The following is a 24,369-nucleotide window of genomic DNA, read 5'->3' on the forward strand; positions in this document are numbered from 1 at the left end:
TGAACTGCGTAAAGTTAACTAAATCTGGCTATGGTAAGGCCATCTCTGGCCTCCCAGGCAGCAATGTGCTCGGGTGCTGGTGGGATGTGGCCCGCAGGTTCCTCCAGCTCCTGCTCCTCCTCAACTTCCAGCTGATGCTCCTCTTCCTCCTGCTCCTCCTCCTCTGAACAGGTTTTGCACTCAGTGCCTTGCTCCTCATTTAGCGGCAATCCTCGCTGCTGTGCTATATTGTGCAGGGCGCAATAGACCATGATGATTCTGGAGACCCTGGCTGGTGCACACTGAAGGACTCCTCCAGATCCGTCAAGGCATCTGAAGTGCATTTTCAGCATGCCTATTGTCTGCTCAGTGACACATCTGGTGGAAATGTGGCTTTCATTATATCTCTCCTGGGCCTCCGTACTTGGCCTCCCCAAGGGTGTCATGAGCAACCATCCGGAAAGTCTGTTTGGAGGAGCGAAGAGCTGAGGGAGGGTGGACTGGCGAAGGATGAAAGAGTCATGGCAGCTGCCAGGGAATTTGGCGTACACATGCACAATGATCTTCCTGTGGTTGCAGACCAGCTGCACATTGAGGGAGTGGAAGCCCTTGAGGTTGACAAAGACTCCTGGGTGATGATGGGGGTGCCCTGATGGCTACATGTGTGCAGTCGATGACGCCCAGCACCCGTGGGAAACCAGCCAGAGCAGCAAAGCCGAGTGCCTGCTCATGAACACTGGCTTCATCAGTGGCAAAGTTGATATAATTAGCTGACTTGTCAAAGAAGGCATCAGTGACCTGTGTAATGCATCTGTGGGTGGCCGACTGCGAGATGCTGCAAATGTCTGTTGCTGATCCCTGGAAGGAGCCTGAGGCGAAGAAGTTGAGGGTGCTGGTGACTTTGACAGCCACTGGTAAGGCATGTCCACCTGCTCCTCTGGGCTGCAGGTCTTACTCGAGCAAAGTGCAAATGTCTGTGATGACCTGGTGCAATAGCCTGAGCCTCCTTTGGCACTGCTGCTCAGTCATGTCCAGGAAGCTCATCCTCTGCCTGTATACCCTGTGTTGGGGATATCTCCTGCGGCACGGTGCAGCCCTCCGCTGATGCCCTCTGTCCTGTGCAGCATCAAGTGGTTGAGGAGAAGGTTGGTGTTGTTGCTGTTGGTGCTGCTGGTGTTCGGGCTCATTGTGGTCTGATTCTGAGGACCAAGGTGAGACAGTATAAACGGCACCCATGCTGATGGAATAGATGGCAGGTCAAATAGAGATGAGAGGAGCGATCTGTCAATGGAGTGATAGGTTGTACCAATGAGGTGAGACTGGATGGCAACTTTGCTGCAAACGCTTGCAGCCTGTAGAAAGCTAAATGTGTGCTGGGAATGTAGTCAGCAACAGCTTCTGCCTGAGGAAAGTGATCAGCTGTGAAGTGGGAGCTTTTAAACTACATTTCATGCTGTCATCTAATCAGCTGGAGCAATGACCACTCAACTCATACCTGAGGCTGACAGACATGGTTCCCGAGTTACATGAATCCCATGGGCAGCCAGAGAAATTGGAAAGTTAGGCTGAAAAAGGCGCTTAAGGGTCTGACAACAAGGTGGTAATGATTTGAATTAGGGCGCCCGCCTCTGCTGGTCGGGTCGCTGCTGCACCGGCAAACTCGCCCGAGGGAAATGTGTCTGAGGGAAACGCGCCCGAGGGAAACACGCTCGAGGGAAACGCGCCTGTTAAGTCTGTGTGTTCCAGTTGTATTAAGATTAATTACTGACACAGACTACAAGAATAAAGTTCAACAGGTCTTTACTAGTTGGAGGTCAGGACTACACTAAATACAATATCACTACACAGTACTTATATACCGGTAGTCACCACCGGTATTACGTATACAGCAGCCAGAGAAAGTAGTACATCTCTTAAGGTGGAACAGGCTTAAGTTCTCTTAAGGTGGAACAGGTTACATACACCACAGCGCCCGAGGGAAACACGCTCGAGGGAAACGCGCCCGAGGGAATCACGCCTGAGGGAAATGCGCCCAAGGGAAACGTGCCTGCGGGAAATGCGCCTGAGGGAAAGGTGCCTGAGGGAACGGTGCCCGAGGGAACGGTGCCCGAGGGAAACGCGCCCGAGGGAAACGGGCCCGAGGGAAACGCGCCCGAGGGAAAGGTGCCCGAGGGAAAGGTGCCCGAGGGAAATGCACCCGAGGGAAAGGTGCCCGAGGGAAATGCACCCGAGGGAAAGGTGCCCGAGGGAAAGGTGCCCGAGGGAAATGCACCCGAGGGAAAGGTGCCCGAGGGAAATGCGCCCGAGGGAAAGGTGCCCGAGGGAAATGCACCCGAGGGAAAGGTGCCCGAGGGAACGGTGCCCGAGGGAAATGCGCCCGAGGGAAACGCGCCCGAGGGAAAGGTGCCCGAGGGAAAGGTGCCCGAGGGAAACGCGCCCGAGGGAAAGGTGCCCGAGGGAAAGGTGCCCGAGGGAAACGGGCCCGAGGGAAAGGTGCCCGAGGGAAATGCGCCCGAGGGAACGGTGCCCGAGGGAAAGGTGCCCGAGGGAAACAGGCCCGAGGGAAACGCGCCCGAGGGAAAGGTGCCCTAGGGAAAGGTGCCCGAGGGAAACGTGCCCGAGGAAAAGGTGCCCGAGGGAAAGGTGCCCGAGGGAACGGTGCCCGAGGGAAAGGCGCCCGAGGGAAAGGTGCCCGAGGGAAATGCGCCTGAGGGAAAGGTGCCCGAGGGAAAGGTGCCCGAGGGAAACGGGCCCGAGGGAAAGGTGCCCGAGGGAAATGCGCCCGAGGGAACGGTGCCCGAGGGAAAGGCGCCCGAGGGAAAGGCGCCCGAGGGAACGGTGCCCGAGGGAAATGCGCCCGAGGGAAACGCGCCCGAGGGAAAGGTGCCCGAGGGAAACGCGCCCGAGGGAAAGGTGCCCGAGGGAACGGTGCCCGAGGGAAAGGTGCCCGAGGGAAACACGCCCGAGGGAAACGGGTCCGAGGGAAAGGTGCCCGAGGGAAATGCGCCCGAGGGAACGGTGCCCGAGGGAAAGGTGCCCGAGGGAAACGGGCCCGAGGGAAACGCGCCCAAGGGAAAGGTGCCCGAGGGAAAGGTGCCCGAGGGAAACGTGCCCGAGGAAAAGGTGCCCGAGGGAAAGGTGCCCGAGGGAACGGTGCCCGAGGGAAAGGCGCCCGAGGGAAAGGTGCCCGAGGGAAATGCGCCTGAGGGAAAGGTGCCCGAGGGAAAGGTGCCCGAGGGAACGGTGCCCGAGGGGAAGGTGCCCGAGGGAACGGTGCCCGAGGGAAAGGTGCCCGAGGGAAACACGCCCGAGGGAAACGGGCCCGAGGGAAAGGTGCCCGAGGGAAAGGCGCCCGAGGGAAAGGTGCCCGAGGGAACGGTGCCCGAGGGAAATGCGCCCGAGGGAAACGCGCCCGAGGGAAAGGTGCCCGAGGGAAACGCGCCCGAGGGAAAGGTGCCCGAGGGAACGGTGCCCGAGGGAAAGGTGCCCGAGGGAAACACGCCCGAGGGAAACGGGTCCGAGGGAAAGGTGCCCGAGGGAAATGCGCCCGAGGGAACGGTGCCCGAGGGAAATGCGCCCGAGGGAAACGCGCCCGAGGGAAATGCGCCCGAGGGAAACGCGCCCGAGGGAAAGGTGCCCGAGGGAAACGCGCCCGAGGGAAAGGTGTCCGAGGGAACGGTGCCCGAGGGAAAGGTGCCCGAGGGAAACACGCCCGAGGGAAACGGGCCCGAGGGAAAGGTGCCCGAGGGAAAGGTGCCCGAGAGAAACGGGCCCGAGGGAAAGGTGCCCGAGGGAAATGCGCCCGAGGGAACGGTGCCCGAGGGAAAGGTGCCCGAGGGAAACGCGCCCGAGGGAAACGCGCCCGAGGGAAAGGTGCCCGAGGGAAGGGTGCCCGAGGGAAACGTGCCCGAGGAAAAGGTGCCCGAGGGAAAGGTGCCCGAGGGAACGGTGCCCGAGGGAAAGGCGCCCGAGGGAAAGGTGCCCGAGGGAAATGCGCCTGAGGGAAAGGTGCCCGAGGGAAAGGTGCCCGAGGGACCGGTGCCCGAGGGAAAGGTGCCCGAGGGAAACACGCCCGAGGGAAACGGGCCCGAGGGAAAGGTGCCCGAGGGAAAGGCACCCGAGGGAAAGGTGCCCGAGGGAACGGTGCCCGAGGGAAAGGTGCCCGAGGGAAACACGCCCGAGGGAATCGGGCCCGAGGGAAAGGTGCCCGAGGGAAAGGTGCCCGAGGGAAACGGGCCTGAGGGAAAGGTGCCCGAGGGAAATGCGCCCGAGTGAACGGTGCCCGAGGGAAAGGTGCCCGAGGGAAAGGTGCCCGAGGGAAACGCGCCCGAGGGAAAGGTGCCCGAGGGAAAGGTGCCCGAGGGAAACGTGCCCGAGGAAAAGGTGCCCGAGGGAAAGGTGCCCGAGGGAACGGTGCCCGAGGGAAAGGCGCCCGAGGGAAAGGTGCCCGAGGGAAATGCGCCTGAGGGAAAGGTGCCCGAGGGAAAGGTGCCCGAGGGAAACGGGCCCGAGGGAAAGGTGCCCGAGGGAAATGCGCCCGAGGGAACGGTGCCCGAGGGAAAGGTGCCCGAGGGAAACGGGCCCGAGGGAAAGGCGCCCGAGGGAAACGGGCCCGAGGGAAACGCGCCCGAGGGAAAGGCGCCCGAGGGAACGGTGCCCGAGGGAAAGGTGCCCGAGGGAAACGGGCCCGAGGGAAAGGTGCCCGAGGGAAATGCGCCCGAGGGAACGCGCCCGAGGGAAACGGGCCCGAGGGAACGGTGCCCGAGGGAAAGGCGCCCGAGGAAAAGGCGCCCGAGGAAACGCGCCCGAGGGAAAGGTGCCCGAGGGAAAGGTGCCCGAGGGAAATGCACCCGAGGGAAAGGTGCCCGAGGGAAAGGTGCCCGAGGGAAACGCGCCCGAGGGAAACGGGCCCGAGGGAAAGGTGCCCGAGGGAAATGCACCCGAGGGAAAGGTGCCCGAGGAAACGCGCCCGAGGATCCCCGGGAGAAGGGCCTCCGCGGGCAGAGAGAGGCCCATAACTTAGCAAATTCTGTTTGCTTGTGGCACGGCGATGGATGGGATTGAGGTCAAGAAAGCCTAGTTTCTTACAGCATTTTGTAGTGTGCTCGTAAATGTTCCCACAGAATGCCATCGTCCTCTTATGGAGGCTGACCTGGCTTGAAGGATACGTGCAAAGCTTATTTTAAACTTATCTGCTGCATTTCCCACCCTTTCTCTGCTGATTTTTCAGCGGAACTAGCATAGGTTGGCGCTGGGAAATTGGTTGGGGCCATACTTCGCCACCATCCCCCCACTTTTATGCCCAAATGATTTGCCACAATCAGGAATTGGCAACGTACAATATGCCCGTCCATTTATGGGCTGGCGTATTTTAAGTGTATGAAAATAAGGGAAATATGTGATTCAATGTATTCCCCATCACTTACGTCATGCCAAAGCTGGGCACAAACGATTACATACACAGGCACTAGTGACAAATTCAACATCTTTTAAAAATAATTCTCTATGTTTTCCCAGCACTTCAGAGACTCTCGGGAATGTAACTGCGCAGGAAGTCTTTGCCGTCGCGCAGGGCGGACTCGCCAATGAAGGGCAGGGAGCCTTCTAAAAACATGTAAATGATACTGATGCTAGCGAATCGGCTGGGTCAGGGACACATCTGAGCAATGGGAATGAACGCCTGATCTCAACCATTTCACTATGTCTATAGGGATATAATGAGCTGATATCTATCGGACAATAGTGAGCTGATGTCTATGGGGAGAGAGTAAGCTGGGGATATAGTAAGCTGGGGATATAGTGAGCTGATGTCTATGGGGAAAGAGTGAGTTGATGTCTATGGGGATATAGTGAGCTATTGGCCCGTATTTTCTGATCCCTACGGGTGTGTACGAGGTGTGTACACACCCGTAGGGACCTCGCAAGTGCCGGTCCAGGCATGCAAAGCCCATGCGCTGAAAACCGGCATTTCCGATCTGTCAAGAATCCTCTTGACAGATCATCCGTATCCCCGGGAGAAGGGCCTCCGCGGGCAGAGAGTTCCGCTTTCTGCAGAACCGCCGCCCCTTGAAAACCTTTAAAAATCTTACGCCTGGTAAAAGCCTGTGTAAGGCCTGCTTTTAACAGCATAAGAGTTTAAAAAAATAAAAAAAACACATTTTTTCACTCATTTATAATTTTAAAATACTTTTAAAAATGGTAAGTTTATTTTTGGCCCCGTAAAAAACTTTAATTTTTTTTTCAAAAAATTAATTGTTTGTTTAAAATATTTAATTGAATGTAATTTTAATTAATTTTAAAAACGTGATTTAACATTTTTAAAAAAATGTTTTGATGTGTTTTTGGAGTGATCTCCATTCATACTTTTGACAGGTCTAAGCTGTCAAAAGTATGAAGGGAGATTCCCCTCTCCCATTGGTTCCCCATGGCCTACGTGATCCCAGGGACGCTTGCAAACCGCCTGCGCCCCTGGGATACCTGGGCCCTGCGCATTTCGAGATTGGAGAGGTCCAGGAGCGGAAGTATAAGCACCTCGGGAGCCCTCAGGTAAGGGCGTAGATTTTTTCCAGATCAGAGGCCTCCGCACGCAGGAAGCCTCTGATCGGAAAATAAGGGGAAACAGTGAGCTGATGTCTATGGGGAAACAGTGTGTTGATGTCTATGGGGAAACAGTGTGTTGATGTCTATGGTGAAACAGTGTGTTGATGTCTATGGGGAAACAGTGTGTTGGTGTCTATGGGGAAACAGTGTGTTGATGTCTATGGGGAAACAGTGTGTTGGTGTCTATGGGGAAACAGTGTGTTGGTGTCTATGGGGATACAGTGTGTTAATGTCTATGGGGAAACAGTGTGTTGATGTCTGTGGGGAAACAGTGTGTTGGTGTCTATGGGGATACAGTGTGTTGATGTCTATGGGGAAACAGTGTGTTGATGTCTATGGGGAAACAGTGTGTTGGTGTCTATGGGGATACAGTGTGTTGGTGTCTATGGGGAAACAGTGAGCTGATGTCTATGGGGAAACAGTGAGCTGGTGTCTATGGGGAAACAGTGAGCTGATGTCTATGGGGAAACAGTGTGTTGGTGTCTATGGGGATACAGTGTGTTGATGTCTATGGGGAAACAGTGTGTTGATGTCTATGGGGAAACAGTGTGTTGGTGTCTATGGGGATACAGTGTGTTGGTGTCTATGGGGAAACAGTGAGCTGATGTCTATGGGGAAACAGTGAGCTGGTGTCTATGGGGAAACAGTGAGCTGATGTCTATGGGGAAACAGTGTGTTGGTGTCTATGGGGATACAGTGTGCTGATGTCTATGGGGAAACAGTGTGTTGATGTCTATGGGGAAACAGTGTGTTGGTGTCTATGGGGATACAGTGAGCTGATGTCTATGGGGAAACAGTGTGTTGGTGTCTATGGGGAAACAGTGTGTTGCTGTCTATGGGGAAACAGTGAGCTGATGTCTATGGGGAAACAGTGTGTTGGTGTCTATGGGGAAACAGTGTGTTGATGTCTATGGGGATACAGTGAGCTGATGTCTATGGGGATACAGTGAGCTGATGTCTATGGGGATACAGTGAGCTGATGTCTATGGGGATACAGTGAGCTGATGTCTATGGGGAAACAGTGTGTTGATGTCTATGGGGATACAGTGAGCTGATGTCTATGGGGAAACAGTGAGCTGATGTCTATGGGGAAACAGTGTGTTGCTGTCTATGGGGAAACAGTGTGTTGGTGTCTATGGGGAAACAGTGTGTTGCTGTCTATGGGGAAACAGTGTGTTGCTGTCTATGGGGAAACAGTGTGTTGATGTCTATGGGGATACAGTGAGCTGATGTCTATGGGGAAACAGTGTGTTGGTGTCTATGGGGAAACAGTGTGTTGGTGTCTATGGGGATACAGTGTGTTGCTGTCTATGGGGAAACAGTGAGCTGATGTCTATGGGGATACAGTGAGCTGATGTCTATGGGGAAACAGTGTGTTGGTGTCTATGGGGAAACAGTGTGTTGGTGTCTATGGGGATACAGTGTGTTGCTGTCTATGGGGATACAGTGAGCTGATGTCTATGGGGATACAGTGAGCTGATATCTATGGGGAAACAGTGTGTTGGTGTCTATGGGGAAACAGTGAGCTGATGTCTATGGGGATACAGTGAGCTGATATCTATGGGGAAACAGTGTGTTGGTGTCTATGGGGAAACAGTGTGTTGCTGTCTATGGGGAAACAGTGTGTTGCTGTCTATGGGGATACAGTGAGCTGATATCTATGGGGAAACAGTGTGTTGGTGTCTATGGGGAAACAGTGTGTTGCTGTCAATGGGGAAACAGTGTGTTGGTGTCTATGGGGAAACAGTGAGCTGATGTCTATGGGGATACAGTGAGCTGATGTCTATGGGGAAACAGTGTGTTGCTGTCTATGGGGAAACAGTGAGCTGATGTCTATGGGGATACAGTGTGTTGCTGTCTATGGGGAAACAGTGTGTTGCTGTCTATGGGGAAACAGTGTGCTGATGTCTATGGGGAAACAGTGTGTTGGTGTCTATAGGGAAACAGTGTGTTGGTGTCTATGGGGATACAGTGAGCTGATGTCTATGGGGAAACAGTGAGCTGATGTCTATGGGGATACAGTGTGTTGGTGTCTATGGGGAAACAGTGAGCTGATGTCTATGGGGATACAGTGAGCTGATGTCTATGGGGATACAGTGAGCTGATGTCTATGGGGAAACAGTGAGCTGATGTCTATGGGGATACAGTGTGTTGCTGTCTATGGGGAAACAGTGTGTTGCTGTCTATGGGGAAACAGTGTGCTGATGTCTATGGGGAAACAGTGTGTTGGTGTCTATAGGGAAACAGTGTGTTGGTGTCTATGGGGATACAGTGAGCTGATGTCTATGGGGAAACAGTGAGCTGATGTCTATGGGGATACAGTGTGTTGCTGTCTATGGGGAAACAGTGTGCTGATGTCTATGGGGATACAGTGTGTTGGTGTCTATGGGGAAACAGTGTGCTGATGTCTATGGGGATACAGTGTGTTGCTGTCTATGGGGAAACAGTGAGCTGATGTCTATGGGGAAACAGTGTGTTGCTGTCTATGGGGAAACAGTGTGCTCATGTCTATGGGGATACAGTGTGTTGGTGTCTATGGGGAAACAGTGTGCTGATGTCTATGGGGATACAGTGTGTTGCTGTCTATGGGGAAACAGTGTGCTGATGTCTATGGGGATACAGTGTGTTGCTGTCTATGGGGAAACAGTGTGCTGATGTCTATGGGGATACAGTGTGTTGGTGTCTATGGGGAAACAGTGAGCTGATGTCTATGGGGATACAGTGTGTTGCTGTCTATGGGGAAACAGTGTGCTGATGTCTATGGGGATACAGTGTGTTGGTGTCTATGGGGAAACAGTGTGTTGGTGTCTATGGGGATACAGTGAGCTGATGTCTATGGGGAAACAGTGAGCTGATGTCTATGGGGAAACAGTGTGTTGGTGTCTATGGGGATACAGTGTGTTGCTGTCTATGGGGAAACAGTGAGCTGATGTCTATGGGGATACAGTGAGCTGATGTCTATGGGGAAACAGTGTGTTGGTGTCTATGGGGAAACAGTGTGTTGGTGTCTATGGGGATACAGTGAGCTGATGTCTATGGGGAAACAGTGAGCTGATGTCTATGGGGAAACAGTGAGCTAATGTCTATGGGGAAACAGTGTGTTGGTGTCTATGGGGATACAGTGAGCTGATGTCTATGGGGATACAGTGAGCTGATGTCTATGGGGAAACAGTGTGTTGCTGTCTATGGGGAAACAGTGAGCTGATGTCTATGGGGATACAGTGTGTTGCTGTCTATGGGGAAACAGTGTGTTGCTGTCTATGGGGATACAGTGAGCTAATGTCTATGGGGAAACAGTGTGTTGGTGTCTATGGGGATACAGTGAGCTGATGTCTATGGGGATACAGTGAGCTGATGTCTATGGGGAAACAGTGTGTTGCTGTCTATGGGGAAACAGTGAGCTGATGTCTATGGGGATACAGTGAGCTGATGTCTATGGGGAAACAGTGTGTTGCTGTCTATGGGGAAACAGTGAGCTGATGTCTATGGGGATACAGTGTGTTGCTGTCTATGGGGAAACAGTGTGTTGCTGTCTATGGGGATACAGTGAGCTGATGTCTATGGGGATACAGTGAGCTGATGTCTATGGGGATACAGTGTGTTGATGTCTATGGGGATACAGTGAGCTGATGCCAGGCATTTCCATACAGGAGAAGGGAGAATCAGATGCAAAATCATTCCCATCTTCTAACAGTTTGCTCTGAGGATACCTGGGGTGGCCTCTGAGTAGCTGCCCTCTGGGACTTAGTTGTTGTATGCCCTGGGGAGATGGAAATAAAGGGAAGGAGAAATAACTCAGAGGCAACGTTCTCTCTAAGCTCCCCATAACCCTTGACTCCCCTGTAGCTCAAGTATCTGTCTATCTCTGCCTTCAAGATACAAATGGAAATAAAACTAAAACTGCAAATACTGGAATTCTGAGATAAAAACAGGAAATGTTGGAAATATGCAGCAGGCCCACCTGTATATTAAAAGAACGTTTATGTTAAGGGTGTGGGTGTAAAATCTTCATCAGAAATTAAAATTGAAAGATAGGTGAACTATTTAATCTAAATTGAACAAAACATAGGTGGGGTCATTTTAACTTGGTGTGATAGTGTAAAATGAGTGATAGCGAATCGGCAGCCCACTTTACATCTCTGCCGCTTTTTATTTCTAGGCTTTCTGGGACCCATTCTTGAAGACCCACATTAGGATAGTCCTGAAGTAGGAGCGGAGGAAGATCATGTTGTGGAGATGGAAATAACTGGGGCGTGGAACCACATGAGGACAGTTCTTCGAAAGTGGACAACAGAGGAGAGGCAATGACGGAGGATGGTGTGGATGGTGTTACAGAGAGGTCAAGGAGGACAAAAAGGGATAATGCACCATGGCCATCGTCACAGAGGATAACTTCTGTTCCATTGACATGACTGAAAAGGGCAGTCTTAGTGCTGTGAGGAGGGTGGAAGCCGGATGGAAGAGATTCAAATAGGATGTTTTAGGAGAAACAGGCAGAGAGCTGGGTGGCAACTATGTATGAGAAGAAAGGGGAATTAGAAATGGGGTTGTAATTGGAGAAGGTGATGAGTCAAGGTGGATTTTTTGAGGAGAGGTTATACAACATCATCTTTGATCAGGTAAATTGGGAAAAAAATGAACATTTTAGTTGGTATCAGAGCTTCTTTGTGGCTATAACCAGCACACCTTCACTTTTATTCCAACTGCCCATTGGGCGAGTTGCTAGATCCCAGATGTAAATTATCATTCACTCCATGGTATTTCCCAGTACATTGTTAGTCATTTTAAAATCATAATTGATAGTCTTTATCCAATTTCTAATGATACAGTTATCAACTCTCAACAGCACATAACTATCCCGCAAAGAGGAGAACTTTTATGTGATATCAGAGGCTCCCTATAACATGGGCACCATCCTTTGATGTGATATCAGAGGCTTCCTATAACATGGGCACCACCCTTTGATGTGATATCAGAGGCTCCCTATAACATGGGCACCATCCTTTGATGTGATATCAGAGGCTCCCTATAACATGGGCACATCCTATTCTTTGAAAGTAAGACCTGAATGACGTACAAATTTGAAATATCAGTGAGGGTTCTGGACAGACGAGCGGCTACCATCACCCTGAATTTCCAGAGGGTTGTCCCGATTTCCTGCCTTAACTTTGTTGGAGGATCATCAGAAACCCTGAAGAAATGGTGTAAACAGCCATTTATGCCATTTCTTTGGGAATTTTGTTGATCTACCTTCAGAGAACCCCCGTGAAAATTCCAGGCAAATGTTTTTTAGGTAATATTTTATGCTCATCAATCAAAGTAAAAGGTGTCAGTGCTGGGAAAACACTTTCTGACCCAACAGCTACATTAAACACTCCCAGACATTCACCTGAGGACGGTCGTATGGAATGAGGCAAATTAGAGGACAAATACAATGAAATATACATAATTTAATTAATGATTAAAGAATACTTGTAAGAGTATTATAACTTTTGATATTAAAATAACATACAGGAAAAAAGATGAACAGAAATATTATGATGTTCATTTGCCTACCTATCAAGAATCCACTGGCCCTTCTGTTGTGCAAATTGATGATTATTGTATTTTTATTCCTATGGAAACTGGTTATTTATCTCTCTTGGTGATTCAGAAATGTTACGGCTACTTTTATTCTATGAACAAGTTACTTAAAGGGTTAGTTCCTAATAATTACATGACGGAAAACTGCTGCTGTTTATCAAAACTGGAAATCTGTAATAATGATCAAAGTTATGCTGTGACGTGGGAAAATAACCTTTCGGCACAGTTAATTAAACATTTCAAGAGTATAATGTATATTTCACTGCATTTGTTTCCAGGGAGAAACCGTTCCTGTTAGTGTGGATTTCTTATGGAATTTGGAGAATGCTGATTTTGGTAAAGCTGACTGATCTTGTTTGGCTTTTTTTATTTAGTTCCCACTGACCATCTGACACGAGCCATAGCTGTTGGTGGGAAGGTGCCTTGGGATTTTGCTCAGCATCACAAAAGAAAGCTTCTCTCACAATGGTTTTTGACCAGATCCCACCAGGACACGTTGCTCCGTTTAGTCAGACTTCGTAGGGTTCCTGTAATAGGCGCATTCCTGGACAGCATGCTGCACAGAACAATATTCTTATCGTTTGAAATTTATACTTTGGAAAATGGCATGACTCAACAGCTGTTCTGTATAATTTAACTAATATTAAAGTGACAGTGCTTTATGTTTAACATTATGAGGAAATATATCCTTTTTACTGGAAAATTAACTGGCTTAAAGGTTTATCAGTGCTCAGTGGCTGCACTGAGGTGCAGACATTAGATTGCCACTAATGTTAATAGTTCTTTCCTCCACAACTTCCTCCCACAATAGCATAGAATCGTAGATTATTAAACACAGACACAGACACAGACCACTGAGCCCATCAAATCTGTGCTGGAGATTTTCTCCAGCTGAGTCTCTCTTGCTCGCTCCAGAGGCCCCTCGACGTTGATCTTTTTCAAACTATTATCTAATATTCCCTTTTTAAAAGAATTTATGGACTCTGCTTCAACAACAGTTTGTGGCAGAAAATTAGACAATTGAACGTGGCTCAGTGGGTAGCACCCTTGAGGTGGGAGGGGCTAGGAGTGAGCAGGTGCTGCTGGCTGCTTGATTACTGCAGGGAGTTGGAGTGAGTTTATAAAAAGTTGCTGGTGGGTTTTTTTTCAGGTTTTAGAGCCTCTTTGCTCCTTAAACAGCAGCCATTTGCTGAGGATCCCGGAGTGCCGGGCCCTTCAGAGGACAATGGTCCCAGGATGATATTAATCAGGGGAAAAAATGTCGGGGGAAGAAAGAAAAAAAGGCCCAAAGATTTGGGCCGGGGCCCCAAGAGGTTTGGAAAAGAAAACACGGTGGTGGTTCAGTGCGAGGATAAGGAGATACGAGCTTGGGATATTATCCAGGGGGTGGTACATGAGGACTGCGGCGAGGGAAGCTGCTTTGCCTGCCGGCCAAAGCCGAATGTTGGATTCGAGGTGACAGTCAGTGGCCGAGAGGAGGTTTGAAAGACTTTTACTGAATTTGAAGGTTGGAGATAAGCTCTTGGAGGTATCTCTGCTTTATTCTGAAGAGATGGTGGTCTCATTGTTAAACCTGCCGGTTTATATTGAGGACAATGTACTGATAAAAAAGTTGGAGTCGTGGGACATTAAAAAAAAAGGAGATACTATCCAGGAACGCAGGTAGCAGAAGGAACCCGTTATGTAAAGGTGCGGTTCCCAGAGGGGTGAGGTCATTACCGTATAGCATGAAATTCGAGACAATGGAAGGAGTGCAGCACTTACAGGCACTGCATGATAACCAAGTGAAGGTATCTTATTATTGTCTTGGACACGACCATCTTGTAAGAAACTGTCTGGACTTGTACTGTTATAACTGCGGCGAGTCTGGACACTTCGCTCGGAGTTGCAAGGTGGAGAGCTGTGGGGTGTGTCACAAAGGTCCCACCCGCTGTGAGTGAGGCAGAAGGAAGTACCCTTGAGTGATGAGGAGATGGAAGAAGGAGAAGGAGCAGGAGGTATGAGTGGAGCGACTGGAGGAGTGGAGCAGGCAGAGGACACAGCTGGTGAATGGGAGGAGAAAATAGCGCAGGAAGAGGCAGAAAATTGCAGAACAGAGAATAGGTTGGAGATGGGAGTTGTCCCGGGTGTCCTGGCCAATAATTATCCCTCAATCAACATCACTAAAACAGATAATCTGGTCATTTTCACATTGCTGTTTGTGGAAGCTTGCTGTTTGCAAATTGGCTGCCACATTTCCTAAATTACAACAGTGACTACACTCCAAAAGTACTTCATTGGCTGTAAAGTGCTTTGGGATGTCCGGTGGTCGTGAAAGGCGCTATATAAATGCAAGTCTTTATGTAAAGAAATGTTTTTTAACCACCTTTTTAATTCTTTTGTGATCATCTTAAATTTGTGCTAAAAGATATTGGCCGCAAAATTCGGATTGTTTGTGCCTCCCATTAGCGCCTGGCAGGGGCACTAACAGGGCGCTAAGGGGTTTGCGACTGGGCGCGGCGAATGCAGCTATGCCCGCGAACTTCAGTGCCGGTTTATCGCTGGCGCAAACTCTTACCACCTGGGCCTCTAGTGCCTCGCAGATCGTGACGTCATCAAGTGCGCACTGCCCCGTTAGCGCCCAGATGTGAAATTGACTTTCGCCCCCTGCATTATCACCTCGCGCTGACAGCGGCAGCAAGAGGAAGCGTTCTGAAGTCGGATGGCCGCTTCGGGAGCGGTAATTAAAGGGAATGCTTATCAGGTTGTTGAACGGTTCTTATTTGCACCGGTCTGGTGCCTGCGCAAAGCTTTCACTCTTTCATTGTTTCAGGATGTCCAAACCCTCCATTTGGTGACAGTGTCTGGGGCTGTATTGCCAGTCGCATTGCAAGACTGCAGTGCCGACAGATAGCTTCTGCTGCTGTATTGTCCCTTCCCTTTAAGCGAGGGAAGCAGCCTCTGTGATTGAAGAATACCGTCTGGAATGCGCTGCAAATCGTCTCGCGCTCTGCCAGTACTGCCCCGCTCTCCGACTTTAGCGCCCTAAGAGAAGTGGTAGCGCTTGATTTAGTGCTTCACTTCCCTCTTGGAGCGCTACAACTGAATTTCTCGGGAACTTATCATCATTAGCACCTGGCGCTAATTTTTCAGCTTTCGAAGTTTTAGCGCCCCAAACGGGGCTATAATGAATTTCTCCCCATTGACTCATTAGTCAAGACAACTAGGATCTTTACTGTACTACTGACAGTGATCCTTCACCTGACTTGTGAATATTATTGGATGGTTGGAAGGCCAATTGGGCATCGAGACAGTTGACTATTTTAAGGAGCTTTACATTTAAAGGAGGTGTTTTCACCACTGAAACATTTTTTTGCTGATCTTTGTATACAAATTACACGAACAACATCATCTTCAAATATTGCATCTGCTGTGTTGGAAACTGTCAGTGGCCAAAACAGCAGTTCCAAAATACAATTTTCCGACCAGGCTATTCTCGGAACTGGGCCTCCCCAAAACTCTCTGGCCATGAAATTTATTGTTATAGCTCCGGTCGTTAAGACCAGTTTTCTGGAAAAAATAGTGACCTCCTCGCTTCCGCCCGCTTCCGGCACGGGACACGGCGGCCGCCATTTTGGAGGTGTTGGCAGCGCTGCTGTTGCCTGCATTCGCCTGTCCAACATAAATGTACAGATCGTGATGTTGATTGGTGCAAACCTGCAATTTGGGACGTCGCCACACTCGATACCGCCCTCTCCTAACTCGATACCTCCCTCTCCTAACTCGATACCTCCCTCTCCTAACTCGATACCTCCCTCTCCTTACTCGATACCGCCCTCTCCTAACTCAATACCGCCCTCTCCTAACTCGATACCTCCCTCTCCTAACTCGATACCTCCCTCTCCTAACTCGATACCGCCCTCTCCTAACTCGATACCGCCCTCTCCTAACTCGATACCTCCCTCTCCTAACTCGATACCTCCCTCTCCTAACTCAATACCGCCCTCTCCTAACTCGATACCGCCCTCTCCTAACTCGATACCGCCCTCTCCTAACTCGATACCTCCCTCTCCTAACTCGATACCGTCCTCTCCTAACTCGATACCTCCCTCTCCTTACTCGATACCGCCCTCTCCTAACTCAATACCGCCCTCTCCTAACTCAATACCGCCCTCTCCTAACTCGATACCGCCCTCTCCTAACTCGATACCGCCCTCTCCTAACTCGATACCGCCCTCTCCTAACTCGATACCTCCCTCTCCTAACTCGATACCTCCCTCTCCTAACTCGATACCTCCCTCTCCTAACTCGATACCGCCCTCTCCTAACTCGATACCTCCCTCTCCTAACTCGATACCTCCCTCTCCTTACTCGATACCGCCCTCTCCTAACTCCATACCGCCCTCTCCTAACTCGATACCGCCCTCTCCTAACTCGATACCACCCTCTCCTAACTCGATACCGCCCTCTCCTAACTCGATACCTCCCTCTCCTAACTCGATACCGCCCTCTCCAACTCGATACCTCCCTCTCCTAACTCGATACCGCCCTCTCCTAACTCGATACCTCCCTCTCCTAACTCGATACCGCCCTCTCCAACTCGATACCGCCCTCTCCTAATTCGATACCTCCCTCTCCTTACTCGATACCACCCTCTCCTAACTCGATACCTCCCTCTCCTAACTCGATACCGCCCTCTCCTAACTCGATACCTCCCTCTCCTAACTCGATACCGCCCTCTCCTAACTCGATACCTCCCTCTCCTAACTCGATACCGCCCTCTCCTAACTCGATACCGCCCTCTCCTAACTCGATACCGCCCTCTCCTAACTCGATACCTCCCTCTCCTAACTCGATACCGCCCTCTCCTAACTCGATACCTCCCTCTCCTAACTCGATACCGCCCTCTCCTAACTCGATACCTCCCTCTCCTAACTCGATACCGCCCTCTCCAACTCGATACCTCCCTCTCCTAACTCGATACCACCCTCTCCTAACTCGATACCTCCCTCTCCTAACTCGATACCTCCCTCTCCTAACTCGATACCTCCCTCTCCTTACTCGATACCACCCTCTCCTAACTCGATTCCGCCCTCTCCTAACTCGATACCGCCCTCTCCTAACTCGATACCTCCCTCTCCTTACTCGATACCACCCTCTCCTAACTCGATACCGCCCTCTCCTAACTCGATACCTCCCTCTCCTAACTCGATACCGCCCTCTCCTAACTCGATACCGCCCTCTCCAACTCGATACCTCCCTCTCCTAACTCGATACCTCCCTCTCCTAACTCGATACCGCCCTCTCCTAACTCGATACCGCCCTCTCCTAACTCGATACCTCCCTCTCCTAACTCGATACCTCCCTCTCCTAACTCGATACCTCCCTCTCCTAACTCGATACCTCCCTCTCCTAACTCGATACCGTCCTCTCCTAACTCGATACCGTCCTCTCCTAACTCGATACCTCCCTCTCCTTACTCGATACCGCCCTCTCCTAACTTGATACCGCCCTCTCCTAACTCGATACCGCTCTCTCCTAACTCGATACCGCTCTCTCCTAACCACGAACGGAACAACGTGCATGCAACAGTTCTACAGAGACACTGTCAGTGCTTCTTAAAGGGACACACACATCTTTCAACATTTAGAGTGTTTTTTTATATTTTGTTGGAGTACTGGCTTGGTATTTAAAAAGTTGTTAACTTGTGCAGTGAGAACATAAGAACATAAGAAATAGGAGCAGGTGTTGGCCATTCGGCCCCTCGAGCCTGCTCTGCCATTCAATAAGATCATGGCTGATCTTCTACCTCATCTCCACTTTCCTGCACTATCCCTATATCCCTTGATTCCCTTAATATTCAAAAATCTATCGATCTCTGTCTTGAATATACTCAACGACTGAGCCTCCACAGCCCTCTGGGGTAGAAAATTCCAAAGATTCACCACCCTCTGAGTGAAGAGATTTCTCCTCATCTCAGTCCTAAATGGTCGACCCCTTATTCTGAGACTGTGACCCCTGGTTCTAGACTCCCCAGCCAGGGGAAACATCCTCCCTGCATCTACCCTGTTACTGATGTCAGGCTAACTGGTCTGTAGTTCCCAGTTTTCTCTCTCCCTCTTTTCTTAAATAGTGGGGTTACATTTGCTACCTTCCAATCTGCAGGAACCGTTCTAGAATCTAAGGAATTTTGGAAAATGACAACCAATGCATTCACTATCTCTATAGCCACCTCTTTTAAAACCCTAGGATGTAGGCCATCAGGTCCAGGGGATTATCAGCTTTCAGTCCCATTAATTTCTCCAGTACTTTTTTTTACTAATACTAATTTCTTTCAGTTCCTCATTCTCGGTAAACCCTTGGTTCTCCACTATTTCCGGGAGGTTTTTTGTTCCCATGAAGACAGACACAAAGGGCTGGATTTTCATTCAGAAGTCGGGAAGGAGGCGGGACTACAACTTTCGGGTTGTAGTCCTGCCTCCATCGACATGCGGCCAATCCACGCGATTTTCACTTGATTGACCTTGTTGAGCCCGCTGGGCGGGCTCAGCAGGCCAATTAAGGGCCACCCGGCAACAGGTGATGTCACAGACTGAAATCTCATCTGTCAAGACATGTTGACAGATGAAATATCAGTGGTTCACAGCTGTTTGAAGCTGTCAAACATTGACAGTCTTACTTCTAACCTGAATCCTTCTACGCAGACTCAGTTAGAAATCTCGCCGGCACTGAAAGCTGCAGGCTGTCACTTTTGACAGATCGCAGCCATTCTGCTTTCTGTGCCGGCTGAATGATGGACTCCCGAAGCCTAGAGGAAGGAAGGCTGAAAAGGTAAGTACAGGTAATTTAAACTTCTTCACACTTTAGACACACCAAACACACTTACCTTTGCACTCATGCACCCATCACTCACCTGAACACTGACACCTCGACCCCTCCAAGTCCTTCAACCAGACGGCCCGCCTGTGCTAACCTGGCGTGGTTTGGAGCCGTCGGGAATCCCACACGACACCCTTCAAAATAGGGATTAGGCTAAAAACTGCCTGTTAACTACCTGTTAACAGGCAGTTAATTGGCACTAATCCCTTCCCGCCTCAGGTCGGCGGGTCCCAGTGCGGGGCGGGTACCCGCCTCCTTTGAAACTTACATGGAGGCGGGTTTTGGGCGGGATGGTGTCAGGACCCCCGAATTCGGGATTTTAGCCCCCCGCACGCCTAAAAGCCCGCCTCACGGCACACTGAAAATCGACTCCAAAGTATTTGTTTTATTTCTCTGCCATTTCCTTTTTCCCCATTATAATTTCTCCTGTCTCAGCCTGTAAGGGACTCACATTTGCTTTCGCTAATCTTTTCCTTTTTACATACCTATAGAAGCTTTTACAGTCTGTTTTTCTGTCTCTCGATAGTTTACTCTCATATTCTATTTTCCCTTTCTTTATCAATTTCTTGATCATCCTTTGCTCAATTCTAAAATCCTCCCAATCCTCAGGCTTACTACTCATTTTGGTAACATTATGAGCCTCTTCCTTTGATCTGATACTATCTTTAATTTCTCTTGTTAGCCACAGTTGGACCATTTCTCCCCGTGGGGTGTTTTTATTCCTTAAGGGAATGTATTGTCATTGCGAATTATGAATTATTTCTTTAAATGTTTGCCATTGCTTTTCCACTGTCTTATCTTTTAATCTAGTGCTGCCGTAGTCTTGCAAGGCTTTGGCTGTTAAAGGAAGGCCTCTGAGAAGACCACTTGCTCAGAGTCCTGGGAGCAGATGTTGCAGTCGTCCTTGGGCTGCAACATCTGCTGGAGATGAAGCAGAGGCAGCAAAGAGGATAAGCTGCTCGCAGAGCGAAGGGGGAGAAGCAGAAGAGGAAGAAGCAGAAGAGGAGGAAGCAGAAGGAAGGAGGCAACCCAGACAGCCCCTTTCTGGCCAGGATATCCGGGATTGAATCTTCCACCTGCAGTACCAGTGACCACAACCCCAATTCCCCTTTCAACATTTGTCCCACACCTTACCTTCCCTCTGTTACTGACCATCACAGCGTCCTCTTGGCCACGATGTTGAAATAAAAGCCACCACAAAGCAAACTTTCCAATCCAACTTTACACATTTATCCATCAAGAAATCAACTAATCACCCTTGTGCATTCTCTTAGTGACTGTCTTGTGTGTGCCTTTGCCTATCCTAATGCTCCTGCGCAGTGCTACCCCAGTGGCTACAGCATGGCTGGTGGAAGGCTGCTGGTTTTCAGTGGGGGACACTGCAGATGGCCTTGCCAGTCGATCTTGAAGAGCTGGTAACTGGGAGTGTCAGCTCGAGTGACAGTGTTTCTTCTTCTTCACTCTCCTTTCCCTCTTCTTGGTCAACCACTAGCTGGGCAGGCTGAATTTCTTGGGTGTCTGAAATGAGGAAGGCACAAGGGTAGGGTTGTAGTGAAGGGACGGTGGGAAAGCAAGAGATGCTTGCTTACACCATGTGCAGCTTGTACATCAGAAGATATTGGGGGATGAGGGGGAAGTGGGATGTGAGAAGGAGGAAACTGGCATCTTGTATTCTTTCAGCCCCCCCACTGGCCAAGGACTCAGCCATGCCCCTGCCAAGAATGGCCAGCACCGTCTCCTCCAAGGGGTTGAGGTGGAGCTAGGAATATGAAGTGTGCCTCATGTGTGGCAGAGATTGTTGGTAGGTGAGTGATGGGGGAGGGGCGAGTCGTGCTGTGAGCAGTGTGTGCGGTTAGTGGTGCAGTTGGTAGGAGACGGCTTTTGAAGATGCATTCACTGACCTTGACCACTCGTCTGAGGTCATGAAGCTTCTTTGGGCGCTGGAGCCAAGTGGTGGGGGCGACGCTGCTGGCTGTGACCTCCTTGGTGATCTGGTCCCACATCGTTCTTTCTGGAGGGCCTTCTGGCCCCAGTGGGTAGAGGACCTCTCTTGCAGTGCTGACCCCCTGCTCCAGTGCTGTGTGCGAGACCCTGGGCGCCCCTTCCCTGGCCTGTTGAGCCATTTGTTTTAGTGCTGAAGCACTTTTACCATTTTTTTACGTGCAGAACGCAGTTCAGCTTTTTTGAATTATTTTTAATTTTTTTCAGAAAGAAGTTCACCTTTAAAGACTCGAGTCTGCTTTCAAAATTGACAGCCTTGCTTTAAGAGAATGTAGCGTTGCTACAGCGATGTGACATTGGGCCTCCTGCTGAGCGCGCAGCCTGAAGCAGCGCATTTGTCGCTGGGCTGTGCGCTAAGATCATTCACATCAGCAGGCAGCACCAAGATAATGTTCGGCCTCTGCTTTCTAAACGAGTGCGAGCAGATCTTGCCCTGTGCGCCCGTTTTCGGGCCTTATCGAATTTCTAGGCCTCTGAAATTCACCTTTAAAACTCGTTTTTGGAAAATATAAATAGAAAAAATACTTTTGACTACATGGTCCTGAACATCTTTGTGAAGCAATTTCAGTGGTTACACCAGGATCAAACTAACTGGTGTTCTGCAGCTTTGAAGTAGATGGCGTTTGCAGGGTCAGTGAGAGTGCCAGCTGTGGCTCACTGGGTTGCACACTCACCGCTGAACCAGAATGTTGTGGGCTCAAGTCCCACTCCAGGGACTTAAGCACAAAAATCCAGGCTGACACTCCAGTGCAGCGCTGAGGGAGTGCCGCACTGTCGGAGGGGCAGTACTGAGGGAGCGCCGCACTGTCGGAGGGGCAGTACTGAGGGAGCGCCGCACTGTCGGAGGGGCAGTATTGAGGGAGCGCCGCACTGTCGGAGGGGCAGTAATGAGGGGGCGCCACACTGTCGGAGGGGCAGTACTGAGGGAGCGCCGCACTGTCGGAAGGGCAGTACTGAGGTAGCGCCGCACTGTCGGAGGGGCAGTACTGAGGGAGCGCTGCACTGTCGGAGGGACAGTACTGAGGGAGCGCCGCAATGTCGGAGGGGCAGTATTGAGGGAGCGCCGCACTGTCGGAGGGGCAGTAATGAGGGAGCGCCACACTGCCGGAGGGGCAGTACTGAGGGAGCGCCACACTGTCGGAGGGGCAGTACTGAGGGAGCGCCGCACTGTCGGAAGGGCAGTACTGAGGTAGCGCCGCACTGTCGGAGGGGCAGTACTGAGGGAGCGCTGCACTGTCGGAGGGACAGTACTGAGGGAGCGCCGCAATGTCGGAGGGGCAGTATTGAGGGAGCGCCGCACTGTCGGAGGGGCAGTAATGAGGGAGCGCCACACTGTCGGAGGGGCAGTACTGAGGGAGCGCCACACTGTCGGAGGGGCAGTACTGAGGGAGCGCCGCACTGTCGGAAGGGCAGTACTGAGGTAGCGCCGCACTGTCGGAGGGGCAGTACTGAGGGAGCGCTGCACTGTCGGAGGGGCAGTACTGAGGGAGCACTGCACTGTCAGTGGGACAGTACTGAGGAAGCACTGCACTGTCGGAGGGGCAGTACTGAGGGAGCGCCGCACTGTCGGAGGGGCAGTACTGAGGGAGCGCCGCACTGTCGGAGGGGCAGTACTGAGGGAGCGCTGCACTGTCGGAGGGGCAGTACTGAGGGAGTGCCGCACTGTCGGAGGGACAGTACTGAGGGAGTGCTGCACTGTCGAAGGGGCAGTACTGAGGGAGCACTGCACATTCGGAGGGGCAGTACTGAGGGAGCGCTGCACTGTCAATGGGACAGTACTGAGGGAGCGCCACACTGTCGGAGGGGCAGTACTGAGGGAGCGCCGCACTGTCGGAAGGGCAGTACTGAGGGAGTGCTGCACTGTCGGAGGGGCAGTACTGAGGGAGCGCTGCACTGTCAGTGGGACAGTACTGAGGGAGCGCCGCACTGTCGGAGGGACAGTACTGAGGGAGTGCTGCACTGTCGAAGGGGCAGTACTGAGGGAGCACTGCACATTCGGAGGGGCAGTACTGAGGGAGCGCTGCACTGTCAGTGGGACAGTACTGAGGGAGCGCCACACTGTCGGAGGGGCAGTACTGAGGGAGCGCCGCACTGTCGGAAGGGCAGTACTGAGGGAGTGCTGCACTGTCGGAGGGACAGTGCTGAGGGAGCGCCGCACCGTCGGAGCAGCAGTACCGAGGGAGCGCCGCACTATCGGAGGGGCAGTACTGAGGGAGCGCTGCACTGTCGGAGGGGCAGTACTGAGGGAGCGCTGCACTGTCAGTGGGACAGTACTGAGGGAGCGCCGCACTGTCGGAGGGGCAGTACTGAGGGAGCGCTGCACTGTCAGTGGGACAGTACTGAGGGAGCACCGCACTATCAGAGGGGCAGTACTGAGGGAGTGCTGCACTGTCAGAGGGGCAGTACTGAGGGAGCGCTGCACTGTCAGTGGGACAGTACTGAGGGAGCACTGCACTGTCGGAGGGGCAGTACTGAGGGAGCGCCGCACTGTCGGAGGGGCAGTACTGAGGGAGCGCTGCACTGTCGGAGGGGCAGTACTGAGGGAGTGCTGCACTGTCGGAGGGGCAGTACTGAGGGAGCGCTGCACTGTCGGAGGGGCAGTACTGAGGGAGCGCCGCACTATCGGAGGGGCAGTACTGAGGGAGCGCTGCACTGTCAGAGGGGCAGTACTGAGGTAGCGCCGCACTGTCGGAGGGGCAATACTGAGGGAGTGCTGCACTGTCGGAGGTATCGTCTTTCAGATGAGACGTTGAACCGAGGCCCCGTCTGCTCTCTCAAGTGGACATAAAAGATTCCGTGGCACTATTTCGAAGGTGGAGTTATCCCCGCCATCATTAGGTAGGTTCCTCCGGTCTCTCGCTTTGAACCACTGTGGGTTTTCAGGGCCTATGTTTTCTTTTAAGAAGGGCTCAGTGCACTGTTCAAGGAAACAAAATTAGCAAACATTTACAGCAATGCAAACGAAAATCTGTTTTGTAATCAACTATGTCAAAACAGGTGCAGTTAGCACTGTTGAAGAAAATGCCCTCTGATCTATCGTAATGATATGTATGTCACAGTTAACATCCCTGCAGTTTTGGGCTACAAGGAAAAGTCTGTTTTCTAGTTATCTTAATTTACATATGTAACTTAACTACTTTATTTATTATCGCTATCACCATATTACCACACTTAGGATAATCTCCTAATTTTATAAAGTTGTAATTTAAAGATGAGCACAATTCCGCCCCACTCCAGTATTTCTAAATTCCATGTGGGAGAAATTCATTATAGCCCAGAAATGGGCGGTAACTTTTGAAAAGTTTGAGAATTAGCTCCAGGTGCTGATGCTTCAGACTGCATGCAAAA

This window comes from Somniosus microcephalus, chromosome 9 (genome assembly GCF_052327205.1).
Source record: "Somniosus microcephalus isolate GS21.2 chromosome 9, FLI_Smic_1.0, whole genome shotgun sequence".
NCBI lineage: Eukaryota > Metazoa > Chordata > Chondrichthyes > Squaliformes > Somniosidae > Somniosus > Somniosus microcephalus.